This window comes from Pseudorca crassidens, chromosome 10, assembly GCF_039906515.1.
Source record: "Pseudorca crassidens isolate mPseCra1 chromosome 10, mPseCra1.hap1, whole genome shotgun sequence".
NCBI lineage: Eukaryota > Metazoa > Chordata > Mammalia > Artiodactyla > Delphinidae > Pseudorca > Pseudorca crassidens.
Genome location: NC_090305.1, coordinates 56,174,793 through 56,198,904, shown reverse-complemented (window position 1 = coordinate 56,198,904; position 24,112 = coordinate 56,174,793). Strand labels below are relative to the sequence as shown.

Here is a 24,112-nt window from a genome sequence, read left to right as displayed (position 1 = left end):
AATTTAAATTAAGATACTTTCCTAAAATAAAGGGAAATTCTAATCTACATATTGCAAGAATATACTATATTCTAAAGAAAACTGATGCCCCAAAAGTCAAAACAAAAATAATTCAATGTACTAAACATGAAAGATAAAGAAAGAATCCTTTGGTCACAGAGGTACAAAGATCACATCATTCTTAGAGAAATAAAACTGAGTTAACCATCAGACATAAAAGAGACACTAGAGCAACACCTCCAGCTAAAGGAAAGAGTGAGCCAAGAATTTTATATTCTGCCAAGTAGTAATTGCTACAGGCAATTTGGCTTTGCAAAGTCTCAGGAAATATTGTACCTATGTGCTATTTTGAGGAATGTGCTAGATGATTAGAAAATCTTCAACAGGATGACTGATGGTGAACATTGAATGCATTTATCCATATAGAGATTTAAGAATAAACCAAAGGATTACAAAATAAAATGCAAATGGACATTTCTAAATTATAGAAAACAAGAAAGAAAATAGATGATATTGAGAATGACTTAATGGACTATGAAAGAAAATAAATTTTTAGATGGAGTTACAGAATAAGCCACAATTCTATGTGCTATATACAAGAGACACCTAAACCAAATGATTCAGATAGGATAAAAATGAAAATGTAGACAAGGTATAAGGGCAATTGCAAACCAAAAAAGAAAGCAGGGGGCATGACTTTAATATTAAACAAGGTAAATTTGGGGCAAAAACACATTAAATTTATCAAAGAGAGGGATTACACATTGCTACAAGGTAACATACTGTGGAAGTTGAATAATACCCCCCCACCCCTCCCCCAAAGAAGCCCATGTCCTAATCCTAGGAACCTGTGAATATGTTACCTTAATATTTCAAAGACTCTGCAGATAAGGATCTTGAGATGGGAAGATTATCCTGGATTCTCTGGGTGTGCCCAATGTAATCACAAGGGGCCTTATAGAATTGAGGCAGTTGGTACATATTCAGAGAGAAAAGATGTAAGGATGGAGCAAGAGGTCAGAGGGGAGATGCTTTGAACATGGAGAAAGGGTCCATGAGCCAAAGAACGTAGGTGGCTTCTAGAAGGTGGGAAAGGCAAGGACATGGATGTTCACCAGAGCTTCCAGAGGAAACTAACTCTACTGGCACTTTGATTTTAGCACCATTAGGTTTATTTCAGACTGTTGACCTCCAGATCTGTAAGAAATAAATTTGTGGTTTTTAAGTCACTAAGTCTGTGTTACTATGTTACAGCAGCAAAAGGAAACAGAAATGATAGCAATATATAGTAAAGAGCCTACAAGAAGGGCAATTAGCAATCACGAACATAACATTTATTCAAAAATATATTTACATTTTTTAAAATATGTCAGCTGTAAAGGAGGGGTAGGTTTCTGGCAAATTTTGGCTTGACTTACATATCTACTGTTGACTTACATAGTTGCTTACTCTGTGCAACGTACACTAATAAATACCATTTATCACTAAAAACAGTATCAGAAGATATGCATTATCATCATCTAGAGTAGAATAAAGTAGAATACTGCTGTTCATAAAGGGAAAGTAATCTTCCCCCAAAACAAGCTAGAAATAAGTAGAGCTAGATTTTAAACGTTTCTCTGCCTGGTACCAAAACTCATGCTCTCTTCAGCATTGAGTATTTTAAGTATTTGTATTTTTCCTTCTATCCTGATGCTCACATCCTGGATAAGGCGAATGGGATTGGGCAGGAAGGAAAATTAGGATTCACTGAGCAGCAAGGAATGTCTTAGGTTTTTTCACACACATGTAACTGTACTCATTTCTCTAATTCCAGAAGCAGCCTCAACAATAACAAAGAACTCTGGATTAAGAGGCATAACATCAACGCAAGTGACCTAAACCCAAATCTTTAACTCACAGCTGCCAAAACCCCACTGAAGTAAATTCAATCTATGGTATGTTACTGTAGAACCAGTGAAGGGTGTTAGCCACTCACCTGAAACTTAAATGAACTTCAGCAAGAAAAGCAGAAGGTAATATCCCTACCAGCTGCCATTTACCCACTGTGGAGGAGAACAGTACATAGAGAGGGCAGGAAGGGACGCCAAGGAGGCCTTGCTAACACTCCAGGCTCAGCATACCAGGTACCACAGGGCAAGTGGCTGAGGGGCAAATCTCAGAGTTCTTGGAGTCTCTAGCCTGGGTACCAAGATTCACCTGGCACAAAAAATCAAGAGTATTCACAGTTTATGCTTGCAGCCTGCCTCAGGCAGATCTATTGCACATGTGCCGGGAAGAGGCTATGCTTTGCATTTGGCTTCTTCCGAGCAACAGAGGGCATTCAGAAAGGCAGTGACAGCTCTAGGAAGCTTGGTGATGTGAAGGCAGACCAGATGTAACAGTTAGACAGTTGAGCTGCCTCCCTCCAAACGCAGCTATGATCCTGGATCTCTAAATTGGCAACAAAAAATTATAATGAATTTAAACTTCTCCTAACTATATGATTTCCCCCAATAACAAGCTAGAAATTCACGGAGCTAGAATTTAAACCTAGCTCTGCCTGGTTCTTAAGCCCACGCTCTTTCCAATATTCTTCATTTTAAACATTCCTATTTCTTCTTCTATTCTGATACTCACAGCCAAGGACTCTATGAGAAAGAAAGAAAAGAGAAGGGGCGAAAAGAGAAGGGGAGGGAAAGGAAGAGAAACAGAGATACTTTCACAGTCTGAAAGAAACCGTATCGGATCCCGGTGCATGAGACAATCATTGTCACTCCCCCTCACACAGATGAAAAGAACAGGCAGAGAAAAATCATCAATTATGTGTAAAGACTCAACATATCAAAAAAGGAAAAGTGTGAACAATGAAAGTTTTCTCCCAAGGAGGCACCCTTGATTCCGCTGTTGAAAAGGAAAGTCCTTGACTGGGGGTATAGCCAAGGATGTAATTTATTAATTCACATAAAAGGAAATAGATGGTGGGGGGAGGAGGGGAAGCAGATGTGAGTTTGAATTCAGACTCCATTATTACCTGACTAGTCTTGGACAAAGGATTTAATTTAATTGAACCTCAGTTTTCTCAAATTAAAATGAGAATAACAACACTGGGCGTTACTTTTTGGTTCTGACTAATGTAAGCAGAAATGGACAGTTGTTAGAAGGATATTAATAATTTACAAAATGAACAAAGGAGCACAGGAAACAAGATAGTGTAGACAAGTTAGCAGGAACACTACAGTCTCATCGAGCACTTCCACAAAGCAAGTAAATTCTAACAATTTTCAGTAATTTAAAAGCGCAGCTGAAGATTGATCTACCCAGGGTTAACTATGAACGGCCTGATTTGGTTCACATTCCTACCATGGCTAGGGCATCTTAACGTACTGTCTAACTGGATAGTAGAAAGTGAGGAAAAGGTAATTTGCTAAAAGGAAGTCAGGAACTATTGCCCAGAAAAGGTGGAATGGATGTTTGGTGGGCCAGATAACAAGTGTCTAGCATATATCCTCATAAGGTGGTTATGAGGAGGTAATAAGAGATTTTTGGCAAAGCATCCAATAAATGAAAGCTAAAATCAGACAGGAGAGGACCAGGATTTTGTGGTCCTGTGAGTTAGAGGACTTAGCCACCTTGATTCTTTAAAATAGCAACATGACCTGTGAGCTTTTGTTTTCAATTAAGCCACTTCTGTGTGGGACCAGAGTCGGTTTAGCCATTTTTCTTAAACTGGTCTGAAAAGAATCTTTTCTTTTGCTGCTTAGAAACCTTCCCCCTTTTCCTCTAACATGTATTTAGCAAGAAAAACTTTCCCTCTAGCCCTTCCCCTTTCATGGTTTTGTTTTAATGTCCCCTGAAAATTAAAAAAAAAAAATTGATTGGCAGACGACAATTCTAATTGTGGTTGTATCCTTGGAAACCACAGAAAATTGGCTACTTTAGGCTAATTTGTTATTGTGATTTTCATGACAACAGCCAAGGGTTTATTTTAACTACTGTTTTTACTCTAATTCAATTAGGAAATAAAAAATGTTTAAAGCCAAACAGCCCTTAGACTCTCTAAGGCTGTTTCTGTTTCTCTATGTGCCTCAGTGGTGAGTGTAATAGAAGCCAGGAGATGAAGCCAATTTAGATGCCACTTGCCTTCCTGGGTTTATTTGGTGACTGACGGCCAATAATGTGTTCAAACCCTGTGTAGGAGGTTCATGGACATGGATCCAGACCTACCCTGGCCAGTCACCTTTCTTTGCAGGGTGTGTATAACTGAAAGGAAACCATTTCCTCTTGAGGTGTAAGTTTGGAGTCACTATCAAATTCTTCCAGGCAAGAAATATTAATTGTTGCCAAACACCAGCTGAAACGCACCCTTCTCAGTCTAAGACTGCAGCATGACCTGGGCTGGAGGGGTATAGACTCCATACCTTCTCAGGGCTCATACTAATTCATCAGCACAAGGAAGAGGGATTAGAACCCTCAAATCTCATTAATTATTGTTCACATTTCCACCTAGCCAGAGGGAAAACTGGGAAAAAAAGGAATGTAGTTATCCTTTTACTGTGAATATACATCATTATTACTTCCCAGCCAGTATCTCAAGATAAGTCGAAGGCAGGGTCCTTCCATCTACAAGTTCCAGAAAACACAGACACTCCCTTCACCACCCCCTAGCACAGGAAGTGCAGACACATATCCTAAACCTGGTCTGTCTGAAGCTCTCACCTGTGAACCTGAATCTCTAGGGTAGGATGTAAAAGCCCAGGGTCAGTTAGAGATGAGTCACCTAGACTGCCAATATGCAGTTGAAAGTCAAATAGCAAAGCAGTAATTACCCTTTCCAGCAGATCTCAGCAGTGCGCATAGTCCGGGGCCATCACTCCCGTGGTGTTTTCAGCCGTGGTGACGTGGCTCCAGGGGCAAATGGCCTGGCGTGGCTTGCTAAGCAGCCTGAAAAGATTATTTGATCCTGTAAAGAGAAGGAATAAAGGGTAGGGAAGGTGAGAAAAAAGAACAGCTAATTTTTGTCATAAGCATTTTGTACTATTTGGGTATTAAGATGTTTATACATAGAGCTTTAACAAAAATAACGTTCTGTCATCAAAAAGGCTGTGGGAGACAGAAATGCAGGAGTAAGTTTATTTTATACAAACCTTCCACTCACTCCTAAATGCATCCTACAGAATCCTAAAGAAGGGACTGGAAGAAACTCCCTTCATCAAGTACTCAAGAAATTGGAGGAGAGAAAACAAGCACTGCTATGGAATATTCTTGGAGTTGTTGGTAAAAGACACTGAGTTTGAAACTGACTGCTTGACTTTCAGTAGGACTGGAGGATGCTGGGACGGGATGACCATTTAGCAAGGTGTACCTGCCTGAGGAAAAAAGTGTGCACAGCTAAAATAAAGAGAAGTAAAGTGATGATGACAGTGGTCTGAATCACAGAAATATATGGCTATTGCTAATTGATAATGGTGTCCTGTACAGCAGGAAAGGATGGGCAGCCAGCTGACGTTCTGCTTCAGATTTACAACCTCCAGAATTCTATGTCTAACAGGAGCAATACCTGAGCCATCATGATAGGAGCCCTTTACACTTGAGTCACTTGCCAGATTCAGACCTCTTTGGACTAAGAGAAAGCTGGATATCCTTGAGGGAGGACTCTTCGATAACACAATGGGTTCCTACCATGAATCTTCCTCCTCGCCTTCCCCAAAGGGCCTTATAGCCATTAGCTAGGCTTCGTGGGTATTGAATAAAGAGCTTTAACCAGACATGGATGCTGTGGGAAGTTCAATTTAAATCAAAGCTTATCCTTAGGGACCTAGAATGTCATTGTGATTCACAGGAAATAAGGAGGACTTTACAGAGGTCAAGTATTAAATAGATCGTGACTTGAGTCTACCTCATAGTAGCCCCAGCTGGGTCTTCCTCTATATCATGTGTATTTCCTTGGTTCCCAAGTATATTTTAGACAAGATAACTTCAGCCACTGGCATAATCACAGTTTAATCTGATCCACGGAGGAAGGTTTATTTTGGTAGGAGGGTGAATGAAAGGTTCTAGAACTCCCTTTCTGTACCAAAACACTGAACTCAAAATATAATGACATCCCTCGGGAAATCTCAGAAGCATGTGCCACTGATCAAGATTTGAGAGGTTCAGAATGTTGATTCTTCTCATCATGCCATTTGACTCACCAATTTGGCTAGTACGGAAGATGGATGGTTCCTTAAGGGTGACACGTGATAGGCATATGTTTAATTAGGTTAAACTCCTTTTACAGCTTGTTTGCTAGATATGGTCTGCTTACTGGAAGAAGTATTCTACAGCAGCCAGTATGCTGCTATTAATCTAATCAATTATTCATTCTTATCCCCAAAAGAAGAGACAACAGGATCCATTGCATTTATCTAGCAGAAAGAGCTATGCAACTTTACCCTTCAGACTTAAAATCATTTCAATATTCTGTATATGTTTTACAAGTTCACTTTCAGGGACCATGATCTTTGTACCATCCCAGAATATATCATTCTGGTTCATCATGTTAGTGAGACTAGGCAGATAAAAGTAGCAACTACAGCAAATGCCTTGGAAACACTTGCACAATAGTTCCAAGAAGATAAACTCCTCACAGACACAGAATGCTTTTAATTCCTGGGGATCCAGTGATCTGGAGCATGCCAGCATATACGTTCTTAGAAGAAACAGTCCTGAACAGCATTCCCTGTTATCACTAAGAAGGAGGCAAAGTAGTCCTTGGGGATTTTACAGGCAATATATACCATATTTGGTTGTGCTTTTCCAATCTATTTACCAGGTTATTAAAAACATTTTCTGCTTTGAGTGAGTTCAAGAGCAAGCGGAAGCTTCCAGCTGGTCCAAGTTGCAGTGCAAACAGCCCTGCCACTTGGCTCCCAACTCAGCTGAATCCAGGCCGCTTGAAATCTGTGGTAGATGGGGGTGCAGTCTGGAGTCTGTGACAACCCTGATGGGAAAAGCACATTTCTTAGGATTTATGCATAAAAATTCTCTACGTTCTTTACAAAGTAATTATTATTTTGAAAAATACTCTTGCCTCACGTTATACTTTGGTTGATGCCTATCCATGTGCCCATGCAAACTGAGGTAGACATCCTGGACTGTATGTTACCTAAAAACTTTGAGCCATGAAGTCAGATGCACACACCAGCACACCTTTGTCAAATGGAAAAGGTGTGTGCGGGACTGGACCCAAGCAGTTCCCAAAGCATGAGAAAGTCGCGTGCCCAGATGGCTCACACACACAGCGTGCCTTCCCTTGACACACAGCCACCCCTCCCTCAACCCACACTTTTGATCTCATGGGGAGACTCTTATGACTGGAGCAACTATAATTTATCATAAAACAGGGACACATTTGAGCTAAAAAGTAGGCCAGGACAACAAGCCTAAAACGGGACTGTTCTAGTCAAATAATTTTGCATTATCACCCTACCTTAGTGGTTTTCAATCTTGTCCCCCAAGAACATCTAGCAATGTCTGGTGATATTTTTGGTTGTCACAACTTGAGGGAAGGTGTGCTGTGAGCATCTAGTGAGTAAAACTCAGGGATGCTGCTAGACATCCTAAAATGCACAGAAACGTCTCACCCACAGGAAAGAATTAGCCAACCTAGAATACCAATAATGCTGAGATTGAGAAACTCATCTATAACTACTTGACTTAAGAGGGATAAGTTAATTTATGGGAAGTTCACATGACAGGCTAGTACCAGGTGAAAGTGGACAGCTATAGCATTATAACCACACTCAGAGGTGGACTGGGTGTGAAAGAGTTTAGGAAAGAGAAATATTCCTAGGAGGCAGAAACGTAAGGGTTACAATGTAAGGAGGTATGCTGAAGTAATGACCCACACAGATCTTTGAACACAGGGTCCATTCCTTGGAAAGCAAGCTTGGAAGACTGCTGGTAAGGCGATTTGGAGAAATATAGGTTAATGTACCACTTGTAAATGGGCCTCAAGACCTCATTGCTGAAGAGGCCCTTAATTAACAAGAACATCTGCTCTGAGTCTTTCAGTTGACCAAATGCTGTCAACTGGCCCCAGGTTCCCAGTGAGGTTCTAAAAATGTGGCCATAGTGACAGCTTAAAAAGAAAAAAGTCATCTTTTCCCAGTGCTGATCTGTGTACCACTTTTCGTTGAGTATCTGATTCACTCTTTTTTTTTTTAACATCTTTATTGGAGTATAACTGCTTTACAATGGTGCGTTAGTTTCTGCTGTATAACAAAGTGAATCAGTTATACATATACATATATCCCCATATCTCTTCCCTCTTGTGTCCCCCTCCCACCCTCCCTATCCCACCCCTCTAGGTGGTCACAAAGCACCAAGCTGATCTCCCTGTGCTATGCGGCTGCTTCCCACTAGCTATCGGTTTTACATTTGGTAGTGTATATATGTCCATGCCACTCTGTCACTCTTAATTCATCCACAGCAGTGACCACTAGGAGTTCCAAACATGGTACCATACTCTGACATCAGCCAGTCTCCTGGTGGCAAGGATTACACTGGATCCCTTCAATCACAGAAGAGCCGGTAATTTGTCCTCATTCTCAGTAACACTTATATTGGACTCCAGTTTCTTTACCTGCTAAATATGCTTCTGCCAACATCATTCAAAAGCCTTATAACATGAACACAGTATTATACACAATGATGCTTCCAATCCACAACATAACAAAATAAACAGAAAAACACCTGATGCCATTGGATTGAATTTAATTGCATGCACCCCATTTTCCAGAAAAAGCATGCCTCAGAGAATATGGCCTACTGAAAAGTCAGTTGCAACACCAGCTGGGAAATGATCCCTTGCAATTTCAGGGCAGTGCTCTAGACGGAATGGTATATATTCTGAACTAAAGATAAACATACGGTGATGTTTTTTTTCACAAAGCCAGAATAAACAGGTCCATGAATCAGAGATTTCAAAAAGAAATGTCAATTCAAAATGTTACATCTAGTATTATTTTATCTTCGTATTTCTATTTTCCACAAGCCAAATTAATCTCTTGTTCAAATAATATTATATTTGGTTCTTTCTTATTGTACTCACCATATTGAATAATGTATCCTATACCGTTCTATAAGTGATTTTCTGTAGGCACGATATCTTACTTCTCTTTGTTTTCATAGTACTTAGTGGAAAGTGGAGGCACTTAGTAAATATTTATTTAATAAATGCACGAATTAAAAAAACAACAGCTGAGTCAGTAAATGATAAAGCCAAATCAGATATTACCATTTTTTTCAAATGACCTCATAAGAGATTTGCCTTCATTTGTGAATGTTCTTACCCAAGCCAGAGGCATTATTAAGTCAAGGATAGGTCACTTGTGTTCATTGATTTTTACTATCCACTTTTAGAGAAACAAATGAAAAATAGAAGTGCACCATGAAGGTTTTCATCACATGACCTTTTCACTGTGATTCGGTTGCATAAAAATCTAAATTATTTTAGTACAATCAGAATGCCAATGATTGTACAACTACATGACCTAGTGCAATTAGAGTATAATGTACCACACCTGGAGTTATACTGTTTCCCTATCTATCTATCACCTTTCTGTCTATCTGTCCGTTTTAGGTAGCAACCAGCACGGGGGTGAGCAGGCAATAATCTCATAATATCACTTCCAAACACATTCTTCTGTGACACTTAAGGCACTCTTTCCTTCCATCATGGCCTCTCTGCCTTCAAAGAATCCCTGTGTCACTGCAACTTGACATGATGGCCAAATCAAAATAGGGGAAGTGGACTCTACCTCACCTTTGGCTGAGCAGAATTCCAAATTTTAAAAAAAGAGACTCAAAACTTGGATATTCCCCTGCTCCAAAATTAGTTTCAATAAGACACTCTGAACACCTTTGAAGTAGGATCCAATTTTACTGGATACATCTGAAAGAACAGAAATTCTTTGGTAAACACAGTGAAGGATGAAAGAGGAATCAAACACATGGGTGCCAAAAAAGTCGAGAGACAATATTCAGCACTCTGGTGAGTCACTTAACCGTTGATGCACAGTAAGCCATCCCCAAACTGAGTAGCTTAAAAATATAACCGTTTTTTTAGCTCACACTTCTGCAGGTCAGCGATATGGGTTGGGTGTATCTGCACGGTTCCTCTAGCCTTTGTTGGGCTCTGTCGTGCATCTGCAATCCCCTGCCACAATGACTGCTTACTAGCTGCCCTAGGATGCCTTCAGCAGGACGCCTTGGGAGTCCTTCCGAAGACTACCTCAGACTTGTTCACATGGCTAATGAAACAAGAGAGCTATCACCAAGCATGCAAAGCCTCTTGAGACCTAGGTCACAACATCATTTTTCTGCGTTCTGTTGGTCAAACAAGTCACAAAGTCAGTTCGGGCTGAAGAGGAGGAAAAATACATTTCAGGCTTTGATGGGAGGAGCTGCAAAGTCATGAGATAAACTGCCTATTTTTGCAATCTACTGCCCCAGAATTCAGAGAGGAAGCTGACTGATTTACAGAGCACCACGGTCCATTGATGACCAGCAACAGAAAGGGTCTCATCTTAGTGAATTAATGGGTAGGATCTAGAGTTTAAAGTAAGAAGACTCCAGTGAGACCAGATGATTGACCTTGGACAAGTTATTTAACCTCCCAGAGCTTCTATATCCTCATAGTTAAATGGGATTAATGATACTGTTTAACTCCCATGATTACTAGGAAGGTAAAGTGAGTTAACTTATGAGCAAGTACTTGAAATCTGGTAAACATCAGGTTGAATATTAGCATCAGCAGGGAAATATGGGAGTTTAGAGCACTGACTTTGGAGCTAGACTGTCTAGGTTGGAATGCTGTGTCTATTGCTGATTGGCTTCTTACCATTAGACAAGTGCTTATACTCTCTGGGACTTATTTTCCTCATCTAGAAGTGATAAGTATTATAATTTTTACTGTTAGAATTGTCAGTGAGGCACTCTGCTAGAATTTCAGGACAAAGAATGCTAAGACCTGGTGTAATACTTGATATCTCTCTCTTATAAACCAAGGACATTATGCTGACTTTAGGCAGGTCACTTAGACTTTCCGTTTCCTCACTTTAAATAGGGAAGTTTCAACTTTGCTACTTGCAGATATATATTGAGAAGTAATTAACACATGGTAGTTACAGATGTTGAGTGATGAAAATATACTCCTTTAGATACATCCAGGTCTGAGGAAGATGGTTCACAGGAAGGTAGCCTACTCCGGGAGAACTAGTTTGCCACCAATTTAAGAGGCTCACAAGTTCTGAAAGCCCTCAGTGACGATGGAGCTTTAGTCTGGATGGACCCTCACCATTTTAGTAAAGGCAGTAAAGGAAAATGGGAGAGGCCAGGCTTTAAAGTCTCATGGAGCTGGATTCAAACTCTAAATCTTACCTAGCTTTTTATGTGACTTCTGCAAGACGCTAAAAACCCCAAGATGTTTAATTTCCTCATTTGAAAAATGAGTTCTGGGACCCTGGGTGTTTATTCAGGATTTCTACCTCTTCCCATCTTTCCTGATACTAGTATCCTAGCTTCTGCAGTAGGTCCTATGCCTGACTACTTGAGTGGGTTTCAACTGGCAGTTTGAACTCCTTGATAAAAAATATGCCACAAAGATCTACTGAATATCAACTTCTCAGCCAGATGACATAGCTCATGTGGCCCTTCTGACACATTTTTTTTTTTATGGTTCATAAGAGAGGAGGCAATTGCTGATTGCTGATGTGACTGCAGCCCCATGGAAGTATTAATTACTGAACTCCATTAGGTTTCCACCCAGCCCGAGCTGCTTTCCTGTGAGTTAGTCTCAAGGGCCATTTTCTGTTAACTTATGACTTAATCAAACGTTCCTACTTCAGCCCTTATCCTCTCGAATCCCATTCAAAACCTACTTCTCATGGTTCCTACAACATAGACCTATGACTCAACTTCCCTAACAAGTCTGAAAGTCACGAGAGACTTCGGACAGACCTTCGGACAGACCTAAGGTCCTGCAGCAGCCTGTAAGATGCCTGATCATATTTCTTTACATTGCTGTTTGAGTCAGCTGACCTAGACTTGAGGGAGAAGTGGGCTGGTGAGGAATTTCCCTCTAAAACTTCCATACTCTTCTAGTATGTCACCTGCAGCATAAAATCGTCTTGCTTCAGAGTTCTGCTTTTGTTATTTTCTCCCTGCGGCCAGAGGTACAAAAAAATAAGATTCAGAATCAGATTTAGCCATATTTGGAAAAGCTAGATAAGTATGATGACTTTACACAATTATTTACCTTTATTCACAGGGCTTTGATTCTGATTAAGGTAAAGTTTTATGAATAATAAAGACACAACTGAAGTTCCAGTGGGGTAGATTATGGGGCAAACTCTGTAAGTGCAGTGTTAAGAGGAAGCAATAAATCCAGTCCTGCCTAATTGTCATTATCTCTTTAGAAGAACTTTTGTGTGCAATCTTCTTTGCCCAGGCTTTTGATTCCATGCTCCTAACTGTCCACATTTTGCTTTTCTCAATAATTATATTAAATTAGATAAATTAGAGTCTAACCAAAACTAATTTTGCATAATATCCCAGTCCATTTGTGAGTCTCTAAAAACCTCTCAGCTATTTCTCCAGGCAGTAGGGTAGCTAATTATTTACCCTCCCAGCAGCCTCCAAAGCACTTCTGATCCTATGTTTAGAACACAGAATGATCGCATTCAATTAGGGGAAAAAAATACGCATAGCCTTCCTAAGATAACATGAAAATTCCACCTATCCAAGGGGACTAAGTAATTTACTCTCTGCAGATTCCTCTGAATCCTGAAATAATGCACAGTGATGCACAGACATGCGGTCATTATGCCCCAGATTTCCTCATTTAGGAAATCAATTCTTAGACACTGGGGATATGTAAATTCAATTAGTCCTGAACTGCAGCGTGATAATCATGCACTGAAATCTATATTAGCATATCCACGTGGAGCAGGCTGCTCCTCCCCCAGGGGTCTCTACCACCTGTTGAATTAATTTGGTCTGCTCCCTTGACATCCATCAGGTTCTGCATATGACAGGGGCAACTTAACCTGTTGTCAGAGGAAACTGCAAAGTTACGAGATAGTCACATCTCAGCAGAATACTACAGAGAAGAGGCAAAAACTGGAACAAATGCTTAGCCAATCAGTCACCAGATACCCCCGAAAAATGCACCTTGGCAAACAAGGACTATTGAAATCTAATTAAGAAGTTTCTCATCTGGCCAACTGGGGAGCTGCACGGTGACACAAGAACAGTGCTTAACTGGCATGGCGCCTGCTAGGCAAGCGCTTGGGAATTACATTCTTTCTCATTGTTCTTTTTAAATATTTCTGAACCACAGGGAAATACTGTTGTCATGATTCTAGAGAAGCAGAAATACATTTCATTCTCAATCTGATTTTAATCGACACATAGAGGAAAACATCTTGTATTATAGACATCACTCTCTCACTGACTCAAAATCTTCCAAAGACCTGGGACACCTGTTATGTATGGAGAGATAGATAGATAGATAGATAGACCAACTGACCACATAACATTTCCTGGCCCAAAGAATTATCATATGATATACTTCCCAGCATCTGCCTTGACCCATTTTGGTGAAAAAATTTAGTTACCTAATACCCACTTCCAAATGCAGTATCTCTTTGCTTCCCCAACAAAACAAGTTCCCCTCTCATCACCCTCTTCCCTGCTATAAGGAGCCTACCTTTGACCAACGATGAACCCCACACAAACAGCTACTTCTGAATTCAAAGTGCTGAATGATAATAAGAAGAGGAGGGCCACGTATCCCAAATGCATGGAGAATCTCCATGAACTCACATTTGTTATTTAATACTGAACTCAGCCACATCCTCCTCTAGAAATCTGCTATAACAGCCTGTGGAGGCTTCCAGCCATAGTATTTTACTGTTGTCCAGGGCTACTCACTAAACTGTAAGCTTCTTGAAGTGAGTTAAAAGTTTCTTATTGATCTTTGTATCTCACAAGTGTAGCACATATAAATGGACATTATTTCTGGAATCAATTAATTAAGGAAGCTGAATTTTCACTTGGTAAAAATAATAAAATATATTGTTCATGACCTTACTCATTCTAGCCTGTTTCTATGTAAATAGCACTATAGTATATAATGTCTTCTAGAGCACTATAATGTCTTCTAGAGCAGCGGTCCCCAACCTTTTTGGCACCAGGGACCGGTTTCGTGGAAGACAAATTTTCCACAGATGGGGGCGGGAAAGGGAATGGTGGAATGGTTCAGGCGGTAATGCGAGCTATGGTTCAGGTGGTAAGGCAAGCGATGGGGGGCAACGGGGGGCGGCAGATGAAGCTTCACTTGCTGCCCGCCGCTCACCTCCTGCTGTGCGGCCCAGTTCCTAACAGGCCGCGGACCCGTACCAGTCCACCGCCTGGGGGTTGGGGACCCCTGTTCTAGAGGTATACACAAACATAACTTTAATATCATCAACATTTGAGATATTGGAGAGAATATGAAAACTTCATTTAGATTGATTTCAGAGAAGAGATAAGTTTTCTGGCCTCTTCTAACCTGTCCCTGGGTTTTTTTCTGTCTTATAATCATGCTAATCTCTCCATTCCAGTATTAAACGATTATTTTGCTGTTTCTACTCCAATCCCCCTGGCACTGATTTCCTTTGCTCCTTTCTTCCAATGCAGCTGTAGTTCTCCCAGCTGTAGCCTCCATGTCCAACATATGTTTCTGTCCACCGTGCCATTTTTATTTTCCACCAAGTCCTCTGGCCTGTGCAACCAGGTTTTCATACATTCCTTCAGATACCTTCATTTCTGAAGAATTCATTCATTATACAATTGCTGGAAACTACTGTGTAATGGACATAGTGCTTTTTCAAATATATGAATGAGTTTATTTTTATTTTAAATGTTTGTGTACATTGTCTTTTCTCTAAGCAAGAGGCAGACTGTAAGAGGTAGAGAAAAAAAGATAAAGTTAAAAAATAATTTTTGTTATCTAAAATAGACATAAGAGTTGATTGCAAAAGAGTAGATCAGAGCTAGGTTTTACTTCAAGAAGGAAGGAATTTCTAAGTTTCTCTCCCTCTTGTAAACATATCTATCTCGGTGGATAAGATTATAGAGTTTGACTCTGTGCCTGGGGTAGGGAGGAGGAGGGTGTGTGGTGGAGGAAACCTGGCCTTTCTGGCTTGAAAAATTATTTGGCGGATGGAGTGGGGTGCAGGAGGAAGGGACTGGATCATAGACTTAGATATAAATCATACATTTTCTACAGAGAAACAGGAGACTATTTTCTCAGTCCTGGAACAGGCAAAGATATCTAAGATAGAATTCATACAGCACTAACTAAAACAGAAAAAATGAGAAGTTGATAAAGTAGTCATGCAGAAAGGGCCCTTGTTAGGTCTCCGAGCCTCCCTTGGCTTCCATGTGGTTTGGGAGCCCAAGAAGTTCCTGTGTGACCCTCGACAGAGCAGACAGTAGCGTGGCAGCAAGTCAGCGGTTCCCTCTATTGCAAGGGTGAGATTTACCAGATGACAGAGGTGAGCCCGGAGCAAGATCGGCCAAGATATGGTGAAGATCACAGGACTTTGCAACACCTGACACTACTGTGCTGATGAGTTTATTGAAGAAACTACCAATCCCTGACTGAGCTGAGTTACAGCAGACAAAGGCTTCAGCAACAAATATCAAGAGAACATCCAGGGATGGGACCAGCCCTGCTTTAAAAGCCACAAATCCAGTGAGCAGCTTATACTAGGCTCTTCAAGGCAAAAGTCAGGAGGAAAAGGCAACATCATGTGGATTTAATGTCATTTGGCCATGCATCCCACATCCGTGCAAAGAACATACTAAAGAAATACACAGAAAAGGTGTGGAACTCATAAAATACAACCAAAAAAAAAAAAAAAAAAAAAAAGGAAGAAGAAAAAATCCTGAGACAGCTAACCAGAGTCTAAGATACCCACTGAGATCAATTTAACTTGTGGGATTAGAGTGAGATTACTGAGTGAATGACATGTTGTTTTTTTTACCTTTGCCTCCTCAAGCAGGTTAATGTTTACAAAAGAAAGAACTCTAGGATCAGATTGCTTGGGTTCAAGCCACTGATCTATAGCTCACCAGTAGCATTACCTGAGTAAGTTACATCCCTTTTCAAACCACAGTTTCCTCATCTAATCCAGAGGGGTTATATTAATATTTATACCACAGAGTTATGCAGTAACACAGTTCCTGGTATATACCATGTGCTCAATGAATGCTCATCATTAAATATTCCACTACAGTATAATAAGCTCACCATGGAGGGAAATTAAAATCAGATTGGATGGTTTGGAAGGTGTCCCAAAGAAGGTGGCATAAATCAAATACTGAAAACTATGTGGAAATTGATGAGAAGAAAGGGCTGTATGGGAAACTGTATGAAAGAGTTCACACAGGCTGGAGGAATGTGCACCTAAGGACTGCTGGGAGATGGGGCCAGATCATGGAAAGCTTTGTGTACTAGAAGATTCTGACTGTAGAGTGTATAAGATGATTTAGAAGGATAACTGGCCAGTATGTAGAGCAATGTTTTCTAAATGGTAAATCTGAACCTGGATCAATGTAGCAGATCCTGATTGACATATTTTTTTTAATAAAATAAAATGAATGGAATAGATTATATGAGACTGGGTCATATACTATAAGCTTAAGTATCATTCTGTGAAATTTTGTTTCAGCATATAAATTAAAAGTACGTGTGTGTACTAGTTAGTGGTTCATTAAAATGTAAGATGTATCTATTAATGTAGATCAATCACAGTGACTGGAAAGGAGAATGGATTGGAGAGAGACAGTGTTTACCATATTGGAATCTGAAAACGTGGTTGTATCTTGGGTTTTCTTTTTTAAATTAAGTAAGAGGAAACATTTTACTTTGATTTCTTTTGCAGTCCAGCACCAGCGTTAAAGTGCTGGAATTCGCAGTTCTATTCGACATCAATCAATATTCCCTAAGCAATGAAGCTTCAGCCCACACGCTTTTCCCCTTTGATGCTTCCAAAAGCATTGTCCTCCACACCTAAAATATTTAGACAGTATGACCTAGGAAGGCTGAACCTTGGATCCTAGACCTGTTCCATCCTGCTAGCTATGTGAACTTGGGAGCCATAGTCAGCCTTTCTGGACTTCAGGGAGGAGACTGAACAGTGTGATCTGTTAGGTCCCTTCCAACTCTGAACAGGTGATTCTACTAGGCCAGTCTGTTCATGAAGGCAAAATATATTTTTGTGAGAATTCAGATTAGAACTCTGGGTATTTGTGTTGCTAACCCATGACATCCATCTGGCTAGGCAGCCACTACTGTGCAGCAGGCAAACAAGTATAAATGTTTCGATAATGTTTCCCAACAAGGGTTCCCAGTGCAGTGACTGACTCCTCTAATCTCTGCTTGCAATACTATTTGCATGTAATGTAGGTTACTATGTCTCTGACACCCCATCAGATGGATTCTCTCTTTCTAGAGAATGGGATAATTCATTGTTCTTTGAATATTCACAGTATATAACACAATGGTATATTTATAGTAGAAGCATACATAATTATCAATTAAATAAAACAGTGGAATGTACTTCTCAACATCCAGATAACAGGGGAGCTGGATTTTAAAGACTCTGGAAGTGATCTGAGAATAACCAAGGCATCTAAGATTTAAGGGAGTCAAGATGCCAGGTTGATAAGAATCTTAAATTCTTTTCAGCATTTCCCCTAGAAATTCCCTTCAGTGATTTCTACCTTATGACAGAATATGATTCTAAAACATCCAGAAGAGAGTTGCAGCTAAATGAGACAGTGTGTACATTTTTCAGTGGTCTCAAAACACTGAGAACATTATTTAAAAATAGTAGAGTTCAAGGCCTGGTAAAGAGGAACAGTCTTTCTGTATACCCAGAATTTTAGTCAGAGTATTGTTCTATGCCACCAGAGTAAAGCAAGCTGAAAAGAGACCAGCACTTACCAAGAATGAAACCTTAGATTAGTCCTTATTAAAACCTCTCAGCAGACTAGTAATGAAAAAGGAGGGAAGGGGGCAGGGCACAACCTTTGAAAGAATGACACGACATAAACTGATTAGAACCAAATGGTCCAAGATGGCGGGCAAGTTGACTTCCACCAGACCTTGAGCCTCAGTATATGCTCACTGTAACACATCAGCAAGCTAAATGACACACCCACAGGCGCCATGACAGTTCTAAGGCAACCATAAGGATCAAAAAGTGGGCGGTGGCCCAATTCCTGGAAATCTCTGCCCCTTCCTGAAATAGCTGGAATACTCCTACCACTCATTAGTCTATGAAATTACCCACCCCTATAAAAACTGACAATCCCATACCTTTGTGCTTTTCTCACCTTCTGAGATGGCCTGTGCTCTGTCTGTGGAGTGTGTTTCTCCCAGGGCTGTTCTCGCTTTCTGAAATGGCCCACACTCTGTCTGTGGAGTGTGTTTCTCTCTAAATAAATCCACCTCTTACCTATCACTTTGCCTCTCACTGAATTCTTTCTGCAATGAGACAGCAAGAACCTGAGCTTCACTAAGTCCTGAAACCAGCTGTGTGACCTCAGTTTGAGGACCGTGGGTTGTGGCCGGGTTCAAGTACCGGCCAAGTGGGTTCAAGTCCCAATCTGAGTTTTGGCCGGGTTTGAGTCCCAGCCACGTGGGTTTGAGTCCCAGTCAGGGTTTTGGCTGGGTTCGAGTCCTGGCACATGGGTTCAAGTCCCAATCCGAGGTGCACGGTTTCAGCAGTGCAAGGGAAGGGACTTCATTAATATGTTAAAAGGTAAAAGGTATCTACCAAAAAACAAAAAACAACAACAAAAAAACTGCAAAATATAGCAAACACACTTAATGGCAAAATATCTAGAGTCTTCCTTCTGATCCAGAATGAGACAAAAATGCCCTCTCTGCTCCTATTCAGTATTATACTGAAGGTTCTAGACAGTAATAAAGACAAAAAATATATACATATATATGTATATATATATATTATAATTATATACATATATACATGTGTTTGTGAATGAATTGAAAAGGAAGAAATAAGACTGTCACATTCACACAACATGGTTATATACATAACACATGTTTAAATATATACAGATAAATTTGAAAATATGGAAGTGCATTTAGCAAGGTCATTGTTTTCAAAGTCAACATAAAATGTATATTTTTATCTACCAGTAATAGACAATTAGAAAATGAAAATCTTAAGTGAAGTAAGCCAGAGAAAGACAAATATCATATGATATCACTTATATGTGGAATCTAAAAAAAAAAAGGGCTTCCCTGGTGGTGCAGTGGTTAAGAGTCTGCCTGCCAATGCAGGAGACACAGGTTCGAGCCCTGATCCAGGAGAACCCCACACGCCGTGGAACAACTAAGCCCAAGTGCCACAACTACTGAGCCTGAGCTCTAGAGCTTGTGAGCCACAATTACTGAAGCCCGCGTGCCTAGAGCCCATGCTCTGCAAAAGAGGAGGCCACCGCAATGAGAAGCCCGTGTGCCAGAGCAAAGAGTGGTCCCCGCTCGCCACAACTAGAGGAAGCCCGCGCACAGCAATGAAGACCCAACGCGGCCAAGGATTAATTAATTAATTAATTAATTAAATATATACAAGTGAACTTATTTAAAAAATAGACTCACAGACATAGAAAACTTACGGTTACCAAAGGGGAAAGGGATGGGGAAAGAGATAAATCAGAAGGGATATATATGTGTGTGTGTGTGCGTGAGCATGTATGTATAACTGAATCACTGTGTTGTGCACCTGAAACTAACACTACATTGTAAATCAACTATACTTCAATTGAAAGCAGTAAATTAAAAAAGGAAAATCTTAAAATACTATTTTCAATGACACTGAAAACATCAAATACCTAGGACACAATCTGCAAAAATGCATGCAATATCTCTACATAGAAAATTAAAACACTTATATGATAAATCAAATCTTAAAAAAAAATAGAGTTATGCCATGTTCTTGAATAAGAAGGTAAAATATTTAAAGATGTAAAAACTCACCAAATTAACCTATAGATTCAATGTAATCCCAATCAATATTCCAGCATATGTATGTGTTTGCATAAATTTACAAGCTGATTCTAAAATTTATATGGAAATGCAAAGGACCAAGAGCAGCCAAGACAATCTTGGAGTGGAGGAACAAATGCAGAACACCCACACTACCAAGCATCATGTCTTACTATAAAGTTCTGTTTGGGAAGCAAAATTTACCAACTCAAAATATGTCTTTTTGGCATATTAATATATTTCAAGCTGGTTATTTTCTAAGTAAGAGTAGACATGGGGAAAACTCTGAAAAGCAAGTAGGAATTATTCTTTTGTAAGAAACATTAACATTTATAAGGGAAATCTCCATTTGTAAGGGGGTCTCCCCCCAAGTACCAGTAAGAAGAGGAGGACCAAATCCCTAGAAACTCTCATACATGGGGAAGGCACTGACTTAAATCTGCATAACCACCTTATCCTTGTTTACTGTGCTTTCCCCATCACCTCCCAGAACCGACTCTCCCCACCCTCAACATCCTCTTTTGTATTTAGCTGAGGATATGTAAGGTGAGGGCTTCTGTCAATTTTGGTTACACAATTTTCCTGGGTCTCTCTTATACATACATGTGATTAAACGTTGATTTTTTTCCTGTTAATCTGTGTCATGTCAGTTTAATTCTTAGACCAGCCAGAAGAATCTAGAAGGGTAGAGGAAAATTTCTTCCTCCCCAACAGTTCCAACAATTAAGATTGATACTAACACAACATCGTAAATCAACTATACTTCAATTAAAATAAAAAAAGATTAAATGGCTTTGGCATATATATGGTTAAGCAACAAGCTGAAAAGAACAAAATAGAGTGCAGACTTGGGCCATATACATATGGTCGCTTGATTTATGTGAAAGTGATTCTGCAATGCAGTGAGAGAAATAACACATATCAAAAAAGGTTGCAAATCCAGGTAATAGTAACACCTAAGGATCATAACCAAAAAAAGGCAAAAACTACAATTAAAAAAATGGGGGAAAGTCTTAAGCAGACACTTCACAAATAAAAGAGTATCTAAGTGTTCAAGTAAAAGTGCTCACCCTCTTTAGCCATGTCGAAGAAAAATTGCACCAACGGGAGTGAAACAGGCAAGGAAGGTTTTATGCAAGACTATTGTAATAGAGGTCAAGACAATCGTAATAAGAGGAGAGAGATTGGACTCAACTCTGCTGAAACAAAAGGCAGCAGAGTTTCTAAGCAGTGGAGCAAGCAATGGAAAAGTGCTGGAGGACTTGAGAAGGGAGGTTGGTCAATGTGATTAGGCCATATGCTTTTGTGTGTTTTTTTTATTATTAATTTTTATTGGAGTATAGTTGATTTACAATGTCATATTAGTTTCTGCTGTACAGCAAAGTGAATCAGTTGTAAATATACATATATTCACTCGTTTTTTTAGATTCTTTTCCCATATAGGTCATTACAGAGTATTGAGAAGAGTTCCCTGTGCTATATAGTAGGTCCTTCTTAGTTATCTATTTTATGTCATTCCCAATCTCCCAATTTATCCCTCTCCACCCCTTTCCCCCTTGTTAACCATAAGTTTGTTTTCTACAGCTGTGACTCTACTTCTGTTTTATAAACAGGTCCATTTGTACCATTTTTTTAGATTCCACATATAAGCGATATCATATGATATTTGTCTTTGTCTGACTTACTTCACTCAGTATGATAATCTCTAGGTCCATCCAGGTTGCTGCAAATGGCATTATTTTATTCTTTTTTATGGCTGAGTAATATTCTATGGCATATAGGTACCACACCTTCTTTATCCATTCCTCCATTGATGGACATTTAGGTTGCCTCCATGTCCTGGCTATTGCAAATAGTGCTGCAGTAAACACTGGGGTGCATGTATCTCTTCGAATTATGGTTTTCTCCAGATATATGTGTTTGTTAATTGATGCTTATCTAGTTAGGCTCCTACCTTCCCATGGATACCAGGAAACAGGGACCCTGTCTTCTTGATTACCTTTCAAAGAGATGCCTCCCAGGTCTTTGAGAAAGACAGACCTGGCTGTAAAACTGGAAGAGACTGGGAGAAAGTTTACATCTCAAAGGACCTAAAACAGAGGTAAAGGGCTTATAGTGAAGAAGAAACCTCAGTAAAGCTTATTGGAGCTGAGGGGAACTTGAAGGCCACCTTGATCATTCTCAAATTGATCACTAATCTTTGGCTTATTACTGTTTTGGGTTTTTAAAATTTGTTTGTCTGTTTTTACCTTAAAACTGCTGATGAAGTTCTGGAGTTGGTGGTAGAAATGTAAGTGCCCAACACAGTGCCTGGTTTTGTAGGCATATGGGTTGAATTAGATGAACAAATGATTGGATTATAACTGGGTTACTGGTAAGTTTGTACACACAAGTTATTAGCAGAATTTGAACTAGAGTGAATAAAGTATCATAAATAAGTGTGATGGTTAACCTCCTAAACGTTCACCAAATGTGAGATGATGTCCTCCTCCACATAAAGTTTAATCAAAGAGTGGAAAACTGGAGGAAGGCAGTGATCTAGTTGGGACTTCCCCCTCGGGCCATGAGAACGCACCTTCATTTGGATTATAAATACTAATTGGGGTGGTGAAAAGGCACACACACAAAAAGACAACCAGGAATTGGCAGCTTGCCTTTAAAAGACAAATAATAATCCTCGTCCCTTCTCACCATCCCAAACCACACCATTATTTCTAAGGTATAGATGGGGTCATGGCCAGGAATGTTAAGATATAATATTATTTTAAAACTCACATTAATCTTGAAAAGAAATTGTTTTATCCACATGTTAGTAAGGAAACCATTAGCCAAAATGTTGTTATTACTTAATAAGCTCATGTGACAAAGTTAAAGATGTGGAATTCCTCTTATTGCCATTAATTAAGAATTTAGGTCTAATTAAGAACTACCTAAAATCTGATTTTAAAAAATGAGTACAAAAAACAAAAGAAATGAGTACAACACAGAAATAGTTATTACATAAGAAAGAGATAAATTGTCCTTTAACATACGAAAATTTGTGCAACTTATAATTAAAAGGAATGCAAATCAAAACTAAACTGGGATAAAATTTTTCACCCACAAAATTGGCAAAAATTCAAAAGATTGACAAGCACAACTCTGTTGATGAGAATCTTGGGAAAGGCATATTCATACATTACTGATGCAGTAAGAAATGGAAAAAAACCTCATGGAGGGGAAACTGACAACGTTTGCCAAAATTGCATATTCATTATTTACTCTTTGACACAGTTATTCCACTTCTGGAAATTTACCTTAAAGTTTCACCTCCACAATAAGAAATAATACGGGCATACCTCGTTTTATCACACTTTGCTTTATTGTACCTTGCAGGTATTGCATTTTTTACAAATGAAGATTTGTAGCAACCCTGTGTCCAGTAAGTCTATCTGTGCTATTTTCCAACAGCATTTTCCTACTTGTTGTCTCTGTGTCACATTTTGGTAATTCTTGCAGTATTTCAAGCTTGTTCATTATTATTATATTTGTTACGGTGATCTGTGATCAGTGATTTTTGATGATACTATTATAGCTGTTTGGGGGCTACCTGAACCATGCTCATGTAAAACAGTGAACTTAATCCATAAACTGTATGTGTTCCGACTGCTCTACTGACCAGCCATTCCTCCCATCTCTCTCCTTCTCCTCTAGCCTTTCAAAATATGACTGCTTATTGACAATGTATCTGGTCACTCAAGAGTTCTGATGGAGATGTACAAAGAGATTAATGTTGTTTTCATGCCTGCTAATACAACATCCCTTCTGCAGCCCATGGATCAAGGAGTCATTTTGACTTTCAAGAGTTATTATTTAAGAATATATTTCGTGAAGCTATAGCTGTCATAGATAGTGATTACTCTGACGGATCTGGGCAAAGTCAACTGAAAACCTTCTGGAAAGGATTCATCATTCTAGATGCCATTAAGAACATTTGTGATTCATGGGCAGAGGTCAAAATATCAACATTAACACAAGTTTAGA

At 39.5% G+C, this 24,112-nt stretch overlaps 1 long non-coding RNA gene across 1 annotated transcript in view; it reads right to left on the bottom strand.

The window, feature by feature from the left end:
- Positions 1–4,958, bottom strand: part of LOC137233079 (uncharacterized) — a 107,656-nt gene extending 102,698 nt beyond the window's left edge. Inside the window, exon 1 of the long non-coding RNA XR_010947284.1 lies at positions 4,809–4,958. This is a non-coding gene — a long non-coding RNA (uncharacterized lncRNA). The remainder of the gene's footprint in view (positions 1–4,808) is intronic.
- Positions 4,959–24,112: the final 19,154 nt, after the last annotated feature.